Source organism: Nipponia nippon, unplaced genomic scaffold (genome assembly GCF_047370975.1).
Source record: "Nipponia nippon isolate SJK-2023a ecotype South Korea unplaced genomic scaffold, ASM4737097v1 scaffold_4, whole genome shotgun sequence".
Taxonomy (NCBI): domain Eukaryota; kingdom Metazoa; phylum Chordata; class Aves; order Pelecaniformes; family Threskiornithidae; genus Nipponia; species Nipponia nippon.
This window is the reverse complement of record NW_028262358.1, coordinates 67,257,583-67,273,362: the sequence shown is the minus strand read 5'-3', so window position 1 is coordinate 67,273,362 and position 15,780 is coordinate 67,257,583.

Here is a 15,780-nt window from a genome sequence, read left to right as displayed (position 1 = left end):
TGATACTGCACTATTACTACCCTGCAGCAACATCTCTGAAGACAGCAGTCTCAAAGTCAAACCCTTCATGGCATTCAAAGCAAGGGGTAGGAAGAGTATTTTGTCAGCATATTAGTTTCTCTCTAGTTGTGCATGCGGTTGCACTGCATTAGCCTAAAGGTACTTCCCTGCTTATGTGCCTGTTAATACGTACCTCATTCAGTTGCCTACAGTTTAAAGTGAATTGGGTCTGGCAGAACACAAGCTTTGTTTTCCACTGCAAGCCTCTTTAAGAAAGGTTCTCCTGGGACTGCAGGTTCATGGAGGGAGTGCAGGGAAAGCTGCAGAGCTGGGCACAGAGCCACTTTTGCCGGGAGAAAAGACTCATGTAGTGCCATCTGCCCTGTAAATGTTTTTGGCAGTGTAAACATACATACCATGTCTTCAACATGTAGCACGCCCCATATAGAGAAAGCTAACATCCCTTGCTAAATCACACCCCTTTCCCCCTGGATTTCACTCTACTTGGATAGATTCTTACAGAAATTCTAAATACTAAATTCTCCGTCTGACTTTAGTCCCTGTCATTTTTGACAGGCCTGAGTTAGTGTGCTAACAGGAATGCGTGTCTAATGCTTTGTTCATGGTTGTGCAATGAGGATGGAAAAGCTGTAACGACTGTTCCATGATGCAGACACTATAAATAGAGTGTATGGAAAAGGATGCTCTCTAATGCATTATGTTCTAATCAATAACAACAAGCTGACTCCAATTATATTTTATTGTCTCTGAGGAAAGCATTTACATTGCAGAACTGCTGTGACTCACAGCAGTGGTTTAGTTAGGAGTCAGATTCAATTAGGAATATTTCAGACTAATGGCTATTGTTTTCTGCACCATTCACTGGTCTTGCTGCATTTAATATGCAATCCCCTCATTGAATTCACACTACTTACATATATGGCTGTCTTCACAGGAGCGCTCTCTAAGGTTGTATGAACCAAAAGGTTCATATCCTAGCTGGATGCAAACTCCAACAAACATAAGAATTCTTTCTATGGGGAAGTCCAGAGATCCCAAGTGCATAGATCCTTCAAGTTCTTTTAACATAAGTAAACAAGAGAGAGAAGAAAAGGGAAGAGAGGAAGATGGCAGGTCAAAGGGATTCGCCCGAAGTTGCACAGCAGATGAGTGGCAGAGAGAAGAAAAAACCCCAAGTTTCCTATCCCCGGCATTGTTAGGCCTGACTGCAGTCCTTGGGTACCGTGGCTTATTTTCACAACGGTCTGAGCTATGTTGCGTTACCTTGTATCTATGGCAGACTAGCAGCTGGTGCACAGAAGATTACTAGCGATACCCAGGTCTTAGGTGGCACATGGCAATTAACCAACAATTCAGTCATGTGGCAGAGACCTGATTTGTCCATGGGAGCTTGAGGAAAACCTTCACAGAACATGATCAACCTGCAAACTTCAAATACTCAGAACACGAGTAAATAAAATCCAAATACTGAGTACTAACACAAAGAAAACTGGGCCTGGGAGAAGCACATAATTTCAGCTTTCAGCCAGTTTCCCTCCTCAGAATGAAGTGAGGAGAAACACTGAGAAAAGTGCATGTTTTATCTTTCTTTCCTAACAGATTTAAAAGCTTGGCTAATGCTTTAAAAAAAACCCAAACCCTTCAATTATATACTGCAATATGATAAGTACAATGGTAATTATTATAATTTCATATATCTATTTTCCATAGCAGCATTTACATCCGTGGTTTCTCCAAAGCACTTTCTGACAGCCAGTGAGAATGACTTGTTGGGAGGTGGAAAGCAGGGAAGCAGAATGCATTTGGTGTTCCAGGAGAGCATTCACATCTACGTGGAGGTTGCCTACAGCAATTAATAGTATAAAGTTCCTTTTGTCTCCCTAAAGTGGCAAATTTTAAGACACTGCTTGTACTTTCCTGCTTTTTCAACTGCCAGGCAAGGAGAGAAACATGGGGAGTGAGACTGAGAGGCAGCGAGAGAAATAGGCGACAGTCAAGACCAAAATATAAGGCAGTCTTATAAGGCAGGATAAACCAAACAGATTCATTTGTCTCTTGGACACAGTTACCCTTTGGTGAGAGGAAACTCACCTCTGTCAGTGAGTTACAGACGTCAGAAGCCAGGACCTGAAAATATCCATTAGTACATTATTGGCAGGCTGGATCCCAAAATAGCTTTGCCTTTGAGAAAGATGAGGTTGGCTTGCTGTAGCTCTTGACTGTTGAAATTGTGGACGGTGACTGTGTCCTGGGGAGCTGCTAATGTCTGGAGCCTAATTTCCAGAGAAACTGTGCATTATTGGGATGTACATTTTGCTAGAAGTTGTTTTTTTCCCCCTTTGTAAAGTCTTGGTAGTACTCAAGTACCCAAAGCAAGCACAGGTACCCAGTTATGCTTCTGCTAGGGCTGTCCAGTGGGTATTCTGACACAAAATGTGAATTCACATAACCAAATCACTGCTTGCCCAGTGCTTTGGGGGTCTAACATGCCACGTAAGCATCAGGTGTGCTAAACTGTCATGGTCACTTGGTGACATCCTCCTTCTCCTCCTCCGTTCCTGGCAATGCTATCCAGTTTCACAGGCAGTACTGAGGCCCATAGGGACAGAATGACCACGGCTGTGTAAATGGCATCACCAGGGTAAATACATAAACACACAGTGTTAGGAGGTAGTCACACCTGATACTTTCAATACCAGACAATAGTTAGTACCTCTGCTATGACCTAGTCATTCAGAAATGAGTCATTGCTGATCTCTTTAACTTGGTGAGCCTGTGAGTTCATGTGGAAAAAGATTTACCTCATTTTCTAGTAAAATGTCTTTTAACATTTGTCTGCACAGTTATAAGAAATGCAGGGTGTAGGATGCCTCTTGGTGTGACAAATTATGCTAGAGTATTTGGAGATGCAGTAGTTACACTTCTTTTGGTTATAACATTTCCAGCTATAGTGTCTATCTGATTCTGCCTACAGTAGGAACTTTCAGCACAAGGATAAACATTTTTTTTTGTCTCTCCATCTCATCCATTTAGTGCTGTATACTGTTCATGCCCACAGGTTCTGATCAATGTGTGTTTGCATGTGTCTGGCACAATGCAGTCCAAATCTCCCCTGGTGCCTCCAAAAAGTACCCAACTAGATTTGTGTTTCTCACATTAAAATGCATGTCTCTTAGTATTCTGATGTTTTTAAACAATTACTTAGCATATGATTACCCTCCTACTTTATTTTGTCTACCCTATTTTAAAGGGCACCTTTTTCTGAACCCTAGCTTGGCAGAATACTAAATACTCTCTGGTAATCTAAGAGAAGGGTTCACTTATTGAAAAAAAATTATCCACTTAAACACTTCTTCAGTGAAGCCAGGGATCAGAAGCACTAAACAGGATCAAGGTCTAAGCAACAGGATTCTGTGTACTGCATTTGCATGCTTTAATGATTATCTTCTTTAAAGGGAGAGAGGGTTTTATTTTACCAAACAAGAAAACTAGCAACTTTAATGAGACATTACCACAAAGATTTCGTAACAGCATGTTTCAGAGCAGGGGCTAACCTACTTTGTACCTGTGCAGGCTGGACTCGCATCCCTGCTTTTGGCTTGAACTTAGGCTCCTTTCAACCATCACTTGCCCCATGTCAGGTGGCTCTTCTAGGAAAAGCTAAGGAGACTATTCCTAAGCAGGATCCAGGATCAACTCCTTCCCACCTGTGGTCTGCCACTACCAGAGGCAACGGGGCCATGGGATGCTTTGCACAGCAGGGAGGTGTGCCAGGGAAGCTGCCGTAGCGCCGGGCTCACATCAGGGAGCATCATCTGGCTCTCCCTGGAGCCGTGTCCCATGGAGCTCCCGCTGGCAAGTGGTGTCGGCAGGGTGAACTCAGCCCCATGGTTAGGCCAGGGGCTGCTCCTGAGCAGCTGTGCAAGCCCAGCCAGTGAACTTCTTACGAGCAGGACTAACTTTTACATGGATATTTCAAGTGCAGCTTTCAGCTAGATCTTTCCCTATATAGTTTTACTGTTTATCTGACCTTGAGGAACTTCTAGCATTTCTACTAGTCATTGGCAAAACTCCCATGGACTTCAATGCAAGTTAAATTTGGCTGCAGAAAGAGACATGTCATTTAGTCTGTGTGATGCTTTTTGGTCTCTCATTAGCATTTGCTGCCCGCTGCTATACAAAACAAAATGACAAGTTTCTAAAAGGAAAGATTATTCTTTTGTATGTGTGTTTTCTAACCACCTAAGTAACAAATAGACATGGTAATTTCACTGCCTGCAAGTGAACGTCTGGAGCTTCTTGAAAATCATCTTTCAGAGGCACCATGTGAACTTGCAGAGCTCACTAACTGGGACCCAGGTGCTTATTCCATGACTAAGCTGTGCTGAAGTGACTCAGAGACAACCACAAAGTGACATTCAGTGGCTTAGCATCTCTCAGGTCAGTGCATGCCCCAGCTCCACTTCGTTGTGTGGATGTGCCCCAGGGCATCTGTAATCCATGTTAGCAATTAACTTGGTGTTGGCATAGTGAACCACAAAAAAACCTCTGCCCAATTTGCAGCAGTGGTGAAAAGAGCTGATGTATGTTAGAGTACAAGAAGAAGGGGATGGAGAACAGGATGAAATATGCACTGTGACATCTGATAATCCAGGGAGAATTTCTTATCCAAAACACATTGTTTACTCCTGCCTATTTTGAGAGGACAGAGTGGTATTGGAGGCAACTCCAAAGCATAGTTAGAGGCAAGGCAAAATTTTCCTTAAAGGATGCTTGAAAAATTTGGGACCATTTTCTTAGACTGAATGAAAAAGTTTGAATAAAAAGAAGCAAGACTAAAACCACGTAAAATGACCCAGAGAAAGTGAATCAGGACGTTGCATTCATTCTCTCTCTCATAAGAGCAGAGGGAAGAATGAAAGAAAAGCAGGTTAAAAAATGTACATTTTCACCATATGCACAGCTAACCTATGTTGCCATTAAAGCAGGCACCTCTTAAGGCAGAAATGCAAGTTATGTATGCTTACAGCTTAAAGCAGTTTCCAGTGTTGTAGCAGTACAAGTAAGCAGGGTCCAAATCCCAATCTTAGCTGGTGGCGATGTAGCTATGATGGTGGATGTGAGAGGTGTGGGTTCAATTTCCTTCTCCACACTGTAATCTCCGTTTGGCCAGGGAGGGAGGAAAGACAATAGCTGGCCAGATGCTGAAACTTGGTTTGGAAACCTGACCTCCATGAGAAATCTCTGGAATTACACAGTTCAATGCCTTTAAAACATGGGTCTCTCTGTGCCTCTGCTTTCCAGCTACAAAGTGGGAACAAGAGCATTGGACTCCAGGCAAAAAATATGAAAGGGCCAATCCATCAATGTGCACAGACACATATTCCTGTGATCAAGAATAGGAGAAACAGTATCTTCAGAATAAATTAACTGATATTCCCACTTCTGGAGATTTTTGTTGTTTGGTTGTTTGGGGTTTTTTTCTCTCCTTGCCCCAAAGTACACAATACTGCTGACTGCCACCAAGGTCTAGCTAGGCTTGTACTGCAGCAGCAGTCCTACTCCTGGAGGAGGTTATTCTAATGGCAGAGAGTCAGGAGGGCAGCAGCAGCGCTTGGTGAGCCTTGCCTGCGACTCAGCATTCCTCTCCTCTTCCTGTGTTCTTTAAACTTCGGCGACTGAACCTACGTCCGTACTTTTTCTCCAGCATGGGCCTTCAACAACAAAGCATCAGAAACGGTAGCAAAAGTGGCCTCAGAGCGAATCTAGGAACCAAGTGTTGTCAACAATGTGTTGATCCTTTACTGCCATACACTGATACAGTGCTGAAACTACAAGTCCCAGCATGCAATATCACATCTTCATCAAAATGGAATATTGGTTGCCTAGCAATTAAAAATCTTGGTAACAAAATATCTATACTTATGACTATGTGAGCAAATATTATCTGATTTGGTATTGCTGCCCGCTGTAAACTGTGTTTGAGGCTTTTGGTATAGCAAAATTCAGAAGTCAGCAGGTTCAGAGCACGAGAAAGCTGCCAGGTTCACACCAGAGGAGAAAAAAGGGGATGCAGCACTTTTTGACTGCATTCTGCAGTATATACTTGTATATAAATCACACAGCAAATATCAGAAGACGCAGTTTGGCATCATGTCTGACCATGCTTGAATAATCAGGTCAGTCTTATTTGTTGCTGTTCCAATCTTTCCTACAAATACTAGCTTCCTTGTTTTATTCTGATTCATGCAGGCCCCACAACCGCCTGCGATTTGGCAGCTTCTACTGAGTTAGAAAATGTCAGCAGGAGAGGGGAGGGGTGATTAAAGAGAAGAGAAGAGACAGAAACTTTTCCAGCCATCAGCTTGCCTGCTTTTTCAGCATGCTTTGTGTGAGCTCTGCTGGCAATACCTACAACTTCTTTCTTTCTTTCATTAGAACATCTGATTGTGCTAACTGTGGCTGCCCAGCACTTGATTAAAGACGTGTTTTTAACTAAAAAGAGTACAATTAAATGTGAGAGTTGTATGGATCCAAGACCTTAATCAGGGGCAGGAGAATAAAGTATTGCAGATTTGGAACCTGCTGCATGGAATCTGTTAAATCATACTGACAGTCACAGACCAGCTTGGTTTTGAATCCAATACGCCTTATATGGTAAATCCAGCAATATTTTAATAACTTTATCCACTACCTTGATAATAAGAAGTTCTTTTGATGACAGTCTGCAAGACTGTCAGCTGGCCTTTGGGATACCCACATTTCCCCAGAACTAGAACTAACTAGGGAGATATTTGTTAATTGAAGAAAAAAAAGAATACTCTTTGCATCTGTTCAGGTCCTTCTTTCATGGCTCCTTTCCTTAGTATTCTCACAAATTCAGTGATAGGAAATACTAGATGAAAATTGATCTTAAACACACAGGGCATGATCCAAGACAGAAAAGACTTCTAATGATTTCAGTGGATTTTGGATTTGTTACTATTCCTTCTGCACCGAAAGGGAGTTCCTGTTGTCTCTCTGCTATGTCTGCAGAGTGACTAACATAATCTAAACAGGCCAGTCAGCCAAAGAAAGTATTATTATAACCGTTATTTTGCACAAGGGGAATGAAAGCCAAGGCCCACAGTACTGTGCAAGTGCCTCACTCACTCCTGTAGAAATAAGCAAGCACTAGGTCCCTATTTGAGAATCTCGCCCAGCGGTTTGAGCAAGATCAGCTAAGGTGTGTCCTGGTAGATCAGAAGAACTGAGCACAGGTCTCCAAAGTCCCAGTCCCACGATCCATCTTGCTGCTGTTTCTATTCTCTGGATTAAGCCCCTACAGATGAACAAGAACAGAAAATGAATAGTAAACATGCAGTTGTTAGACCAGAAATGTACGTAAAAGAATGAGCCTCTGTAGAACACACACCCATTTTTAAAAAAGACTCTTAAGATTGTGAATACGGATTTACAGAATTACTTACCCAATTGCTCCATGGTTCACTGTGTTGTCACATAGTGACCAAATCTCTAAAAATTTCTTTCCTTGCTAATCTATGAAAGTAACTAAAGGCTGTAACCAACCAGTAAGTTACTGTGAACTGAGCCTAAGCAGAACAAATGGTACCTCCTCAGTCTTCAGTGAGATCTAGCGTTAATATAATATAGCTTTGAACTACTTAATAGGCTAATATTTCATGTTGGGGGTGGGGGGAAGAGAGATCCAAGAGTCTGAGGTCCCACATGGAGAAGCAGGACACAAAGCTCAGAGAACAGGTCTGCCTTCTCGTCTTTTCAGCACTCTAGCCAGAGACCTGCCACTTACCCTGGGGTAGCCGGGTACAGATCACGAGGGACTGACTTCTGCCCCCGACTTGGGTCTTCTGCCTTTGGCTATAACAAATCAACATGTTGCCAGACCTGTTGCAGGGTGTGCACAGGAACACCTTATATGCTGTTTCAGGCCAGGCTAATGCATTATCAGATCTGACCAGCTCTACTAGGGCGGTGGTGACAGAAAGTCTTCTGTACCACAACAAGAGCATGTTAATGGCACAGTAATACCTTTGGACTGGAGCACCGTTCTGGGCAGGGAAAGTCTGCTTAGGCTGCAGTGAGCCGTCACAGCAAGCACAACGGTGCTGGCTCAGTAGCAGGTGCCCCCTTCTCACCAGTTGCCTCCCCTCCTTCTGCGGGAGACACTCACCTTCCCAGGAAGAGCTGCTGGAATGAATCACCTAAGTCCCTCACCCACTTCAATGCATAATCAGCTAGGTTTTCCCTTCCCCAGCATTAGGTGAGCTGGCATCAATCTGAGCATTTGGCTTGTAAGGTGGTGGAGGTTTCACTCTTTCCCTCTTGAAAGAGCAGTAAAAAAGAGCTTGGCACATCTTACGTTGCTGCAGCTGTTTCTGCTCTGATCTTCTGCTTCACTTCCTTCCTCCCACTTCCCCCCAGAAAGTCAAGAATTTCCTGCCATCTCTTTTTCTGCTTCATTTTCCTTCACTTCAAAAATAGGAATGTTGTTAATGCTTGCTCCACAGGGCTGCAGAAAACACAGCTAGAAGATAAACATGCACCAGTGCGGTGCTTTAAGATTTAACATCTCATGTCTAGCATGCTCACACTGTAAGCTGCCTGTGGGGAGAAGAGTGGTCTTCCCAACTCCCAAATTTGTGACTTAGCTGGATCACAGTCATTTATTCTACCTCCAGACAAAGTCTAGTGATCAGAAGTTCTTCTTGTGTGATAGCATTAAAGAATTTTGCAGATCAAGACCTGTCAGAAATGATGGAGATGGACGAATGCCCTCTCCTCTTGATTCAACTGAAAGCTAAAAGCAGTGTGTGTAATGAAAACCAAATTCTCTGTGTCTCTGCCAAAGAAATAAGAAATTCAAGAATGGCATTTCCTTGTTCCTGACCTGCTGCAGCTGGCCTTTACTGTAATACTCAATTAGTCAACAGTGGGTAATATCATTGTCACGAAGAACAGTTTTAGTCAACAGTGACTAGGTCTGTACACTTAGCACTTCAGAAAGAGCAGAAGTGAGGCTGTTGTTTTTTTTACTGTGTTTAGGAAAAGAAACACTGTAAGATTCACTCTTGGGCAATCCTAAACTTGCTATGGGTGGCAAGAAGACCCTTCTTTCCTCCTGCCTTTCTTGGTCAGTAGTAACAGCAAGGAGTTCTGAAACAAAGATGATTACTAATGACACTCATTGCACAAGAGCTGATTCCGGTTCAGCTCTGCCAGTTGTTTCTCTGTCAGGAAAGTCGGTGCAAACCTGGGAATCCAGCTATGAACACGAAGAAGTCGCTCTAATGCTCCTCTGTACAAGAGGAAGGGACCACTCCTTTTCCACATCCATCTATGGCAATAAGCCATCAACGCTGAAGCCTGTGCAGCAAAGCTGGTATCTGCTTCCCTGTTTTAGTAGAGATGTCCCAGGTGTGGCTGGAGCTTGGACTTTTTTCTGTGGATTTTTTTGGCATTTTTGTTGTTGTTCTTTCTTTTGTAGGTGTTGAGGTTCATGGATTTTACACAGTTGGTCTTACAGGCTAGAGCAGAGATCACCAGTGTGAAATATTAGCAGGAAATTTTGAGCTGCATGAAGTGCTTTGAGACGCATTATAGCCTCTGCACGCTGATAATACTTATACATGCATGTAAAATTTGAAGTTTCTCTCTGCAGTCATTCAAAATTCAAACTCTGTGGGAGGTACCAGGACTGGCAGATTAATTTGAGATTTGCTTTTGGATTTTAGGGAGGTTCAAGCAGCAATTAGACTAAACCAAAGGTCTGAATTTGAAGACTCAGTTCCTCTCCAACTTTTGATAAATTCTGGTCAGACACAGTTTACATTTGACCACTGTGTGCCGAGTGAATGAACTGAATCCAATCATCTTGAATTTGGGAAATCTTCAATCTTATTTGAAGTCCTTTTTCTACAGCCTGCCTTTCTCCAAATCACAGGAAAATGTACATAGGAAAAAATATGAATATACTCAAACTGGCCCTGTAAAGACAGCTGCAAATCTATAATGTTCGAACAGAATGGCATGAGAAAGGATTAGGACTGCTTTAGCTGAAATGAATGATAAATGACTTGGTTCAGCTCCCTACCCTAAAATGTCTCAGCATTTCCTTTCACTGGGATTTTGGTTGGGTCCCAAGTCCAGTGTAACGCCACTGTTTGTTCCAGTTTAGCTCAGGCTGATCGTAACTGTGTACAGGCCCCGCTATTGCTGTTTCCATACAGTGGAGCGACAGCGCAAAAGCAAGAAGGAAGCTGTTAACAAAATTGATCAGTGTATATACACGTGATGTGTACATATTTGTGTGTGCATAGACATAAAAGGAAAGCAGGCACTCTGAATGAGTGAGCTTTGATTATCTTAAATGTTGCAGCTCACAGAGATAGTCTCTCCAGCATTACATCAGCCTGGTCCTCCCAGACATCTTTAAATGTATACCTCCTATGAAACACAGCAGTCTAGACCAAAAGACATATGGGCTGGCACTGAATGGCATCCTAGGAAAAACAGAGTATCTAGCACATAACTACTCATAGGAGGCTGTACAAGCAGCATAGTGCTACTTAAATCACCAGATCGCTGTTATCTTCATTTCTGAACATGGCAAATTACTTTCATCATCCACTTTCCACTCACTACAAGAGAAACAATTCCCCGAGCCAAGCTTAAAGAGACAGTTCAGTTCTAAAAACCTTGGTGGGCTGACTGCAGATCACTTTGGCTGGAGATTTTTAAAGAGTTTTAAATTCTTCTTGGCCCTTTGTACATCTAGTTCAGCTTTTGGCTAACTTCCAATATCGAATGAGGAATTCTTCTTCACTTTCTGTCCAAACTGCTGTGAAATTTTGCTGTAAAATGAATTAAAATTGCAGAAACCCATCCAAGAGGTGGTTGAGAGGAAGACAGACTCCTGCACAGAAGAGGCAAAAGCTTTCTCCACACTACAATAGCAAAAAAAAAAACCCATAAAACTATTCAGCCCCACACTGGCTGCTTCGGTGCTTGTTGCAGAAAGACCACAAAAGGCATCTTCCTCTGGCTTCGCAGAGCTGGTCCATGGAAACGTCATGTGTTTTGCAGGTCTGGAGGCCTGCAGCAGAGAAGCTGGAAACTGAAGAGAAGCTTCCAGGCAGCTATTTTTACCAGGCCTATTTCTCTTCTCCTTGGGTGGTTGAAGCTTCACCTCCTGATGGAAGGAGAGGGAAGGAAGGAAGGAGTAAAACTACAGAGAGGAGAAATGCAAGGTCAGCTTCTCTGCATGGACAATACTGTTTAATCTTAAGCAGTCAAAGTCTCATAAGCTAGAGGATTTTTCTGACTATCTCTGTTTCCACTTTCTTTTTTTTTTTTCCTGCAGTACAAGAGGCAAAATCAGGATCAGAGCTGTAAGGTAGGCTTACAATATTTGGAAGGAAAAGGTGACCACATATAAGCACATTTTTTTCATTAAAAGATTTGATTGCATTTACTTATATGAAAATGAGCTTTCAGAAACTGCTGGATCCCATTAAGTTGCATGCTGTTTTTAATGTAAAGGATTTCAGTACCATTGTTTGGGAGGAGTCTGTTTACATACAATATTAGACATCATTTTTTGGTATGTACCATGTATCTGACTGTGGTACTCATATACGCAGTAAATGGTGTCTTACAGCAGAAACAGCTGCATTGGACACTGTGGGACTTCCTGAAGGAAAAATTCCTAAGATGTGTACACACACACTCACACACACACACACTCACACACACACACACTCACACACACACACACACACAGAGGAGATGTGACAGTGTACAAGCCAGCTTGTGAACATCTTACCTCCCTTGGTAGCCAGCTACTTCTTTGAGTAGGCATTTTGGTTTCAGAAGAACTCCCTGTGCAACTTCCTACCAGCAACAGCTGGTAGCTCAACTGCCTTCAGGTGCATTTGGAAAAAAAAATATCCCAAACTCCCAAAACAAACAGAATATCTTTGAGGAAACCAGAAAGATTCTGCAAAGAAACAAGCAGACCATATATACCCACATACGTCTGTGGTGCACTTCCATCAATAATATCTTCAGCAGCTCTCCATCATATATGGTACCAGAACTGCTGACCTGCTGCAGATCTCTCATGATCTAGAAGTAAAACTCAGTATGATTTTCTGCATCACCATGCCAGCTGGCAGTGTCATGTTTGCAGAGATCACATATGAGTGCTATTTTCTGTAATGAAAGTCCTTTTCTACTGTGAATATGACTTGGTGATGCCAGAAATTCTTCTAGCTGCAGTAAACTACTTTAGGGAAATTTGAGGGGCACAGGCAAAGACTGTGCGGGCACATCTGCCACAGGCAGTTGCATACCTCCAGTTGGAGGGGCAATCAAAACCAGACTCCTCAGCATTAAGATGCCTGTGACACGTTAGCAAATTAGTAGAAGTCTATGCATCCACTGAGACTGAATATTAAAGAACCTCTGGCTTTACTGGGGTGACTAGTCAAGGGATTTTAGCTCACCCATTAATATCAGCCAGTACAGCTTGCTCACCTGTATTACATGCCTTAGACATATCTATGCAGTGCCTGCTCTTTCCCCCCCAATTCATATTGGGATCACATCTACTCCATAGTAAAAGGAAACATTATCGCATGCAATAGAGCAGTATATTTTGGGCTCACACATTAGAGAATCTGATTTAAATGTGTAAGATATATGGAGTCTCCCCTAGTGTCATTTTTCAGCGAATCTTGGCCATACACACACAAACATGCACCACTAGGAGGAATCAAACTCTGGACCCTTAAACAGAAACATTGTAGACTGCAGTTACTAGAGAAAAGGCATAAACCAGCAGCCTCTGGATAGGTACCAGGAAAACTGTAAGAATAAACTCTAATTGGTACATTGCACTCACTTTTTTTTTCCCTTAGTTTTTCTTTTCCCTCAAAAGTAGTAAGGGATTTAACACTACATGAAACAGATCTGATCCACATTCAGGAGATGCCCCATCCTAGGACAGGTTCTACATCTCCTTTGCTCCCCAGCTGTCCCTAGAGAAGGACATCCCTCTGCAAAAGAGCATAAGACTGTAATTTTGTCATAGTGTGGTAAAAATCATCCATCCCTTCAGAAAAGACCATAAGATTGTATTTTTGTCCCAGTGTGGTAAAAAACATCCTGTGCTGAGGACTGAAGTTGCTTGTACTCTAGTCATGCTGCCTGCCACGACCAGTGGAGTTGAGGTACAGTCTCGCTCTTGCTGTACTCAAGCACAAGGTTGGTTCACATTTATCTTCCAGGAATCTCCCCATTTCAGCAGTGTGACAGAGTGTGCCCTTGCGCAGTGCTGGGGATCCAGCGTGGGTGGAAGACACAATATGTTGCGCATTCCATAATGTTCATGCTGCGAGCACCATCATGCACCTCCTGGTAAAACCGACTGCTGCCACAGAAAGGCTTAACAACTGAAACTTAGCATTCTTCAATAACCACCATACCGTCAAATATGGGAAGAGGAAGGACTGGTGTTAATCTGACATTACGTACATCAGCCTTTCACTACCTTTTGCTTTTATGGGCTCACAGAGCAGGAAACGCGTACATGCAAAGGTGCTGACTGAAAGAAGGCGGTACATTACTGGAAGTTTCAGGTGGTACGAAGCAGGCAGCACAGAGGATTTTCCATCAGAAGCAAAGAACTAGCCACAACATTTACTACAACTGTTGCACCCTCCTCTTTGATTCTTCTGTTTTCTTTCTGATTTTTATTTGCACACTTTCACTTTGATCATACTGAGGGTTTGATCTCTCTTACCCCATGGAAATTCTGATACAATTCTTTTTAGAGGAACATAGTTAGCAAGGCACCCTTAGGTATGAGCTCCCATAGCCACACAGGAACTGGATCAACCGTACACATCAGAAACAGGTCTCTGCTGATGCAAGTACTGTGCACAACAGAAAAGGTGAGAGGCAGAGGGGTAGAAGCAAACCTCAAAAGCAGATTAATCATCATTTCAAAAAGCAAGAGCACAGGTTTTGTATAACGTATGCCACTAAGAGTTGATGAACAAAGTGCATTTTCAGTGATGCAAAACAGGAGATCAAGATCTAATATATTTGTGAATGGCAATAGTAATATCAGCAGTTTTTAGAATAGGCTGTCCAAAAAAGATTTTGACTGCGGTACAGATAGAAAGTCCTATGGTATGGCATATATATATAGACCAATGGCAATAAACCACATATACAAATACACATCCACTGGGAATCAAGGAGGGGTGGGAAGGCCAGAGGCAACAAGGGGCTTTCATTTAGTGCATTGAGAGCAAATGCATTCTGCCTTCCAGTCTAAAAAGCATGTACACAACCAAAGACACCGTTACAGATTAGTCCAATAGAGAATATCAGCAGTATAATGGCTAGAGTTGTATATTACAGATCTCAAAGCCAAAGAAATTCTTTGCATAGCAGCACTGTGAGAATGGCATAAGTTCTTGCATGCTAGGAAATTTAGGCTTGGTCCAGAAATAACAAAACTCTAAGGGAAATGGCCTGCCTGCTGGGTTGCTGTAGGTCTTTGCTAAAATGCTGTTGAAGCCATTTGGATACAAAATCCCTATTTACAGAAAAAAAATTTAAATAGACAACTAGAGAAATAAATTGGTGCTCTGAATGCTCTGGAAAATTATGTTACACTGATTGCCAATTCTTTGCTATATGTAACAGCTAAAACTCCCTTACAGTATGTGTAGTAATGAAAGATAATTGTGTTGTTGCTGCAGAACAAGCAAAGTTCATCCCTTCAGCAAGATTTTAAAGATATATGTCTATCACTAACACTGGAAATACAAAACATTTAGCAGAAATATACTCTGAGTTTGAGGAATGATATCCAGAGGTTTTAAGGGAAATTTTTTTCCTCTACTCCTGCCTCTAGCAGAGGCTCTGAGTCAGGTCAGTTTTCTAGCCTTCAGGTGGCCTTCTATGTTGCATATGTAGATAAGGTCTGACAGACTCTTCTCCATGCGTTTCTACCCTGCCGCGCTCCTCCCTAAAAAGGTCTCAGGGAAAGATTATGGCTCCATCTTCCAGCGTGAGGGAGAACGATGCTTTCGGTCAAGTAAGTACCAGCCAGCTGATTCCCACTGACATCCCCGTTTCAGTGGGCAGTTGACTCTGTATGTGCAGGGAGTTTTGCATTTATTTCAGTACTAAAGCCCATAAACATGCAATAAAGAGAGTCTTAGACTTGTTCAGAGCACAAGAAGAACCTATATCTGCATTAAGACTTTAGACAGTGTATGGAGGAATAATATTAAAAACCTATTTCAAAAACGGGCTTACAAAACTCACCACTTCCATAGGTGACACTAGGATTAATAGAAAGGTCAAGTTACACTTAGATCATTTGTGGTTCTTGCATGAGTGAGGGAGGGAGAGTGAGTGAGTGAGTGAGTGAGTGAGTGAGTGAGTGAGTGTGTGTGTGTGTGAGTGTGTGTGAGTGTGTGTGTAAGTGTGTGTGTGTGTGTGTGAGTGTGTGAGTGTGTGTGTAGAGTCTCTTGCTTCTGAGCTTCCAAGGTAACTATATTTCCTTGTCAGACATAACATGGGGGGACCTGAAAGACCAACGGAGCTCTTCCCCCTCTAGCAAATATGTGCAATAAAGCCATTACTGTGGTTCAGTACTGACAGTTCTGGGAACTAAAAAATTCACCACAGCGCACTGGCTCTGTTACGGGTGCAGTTGAA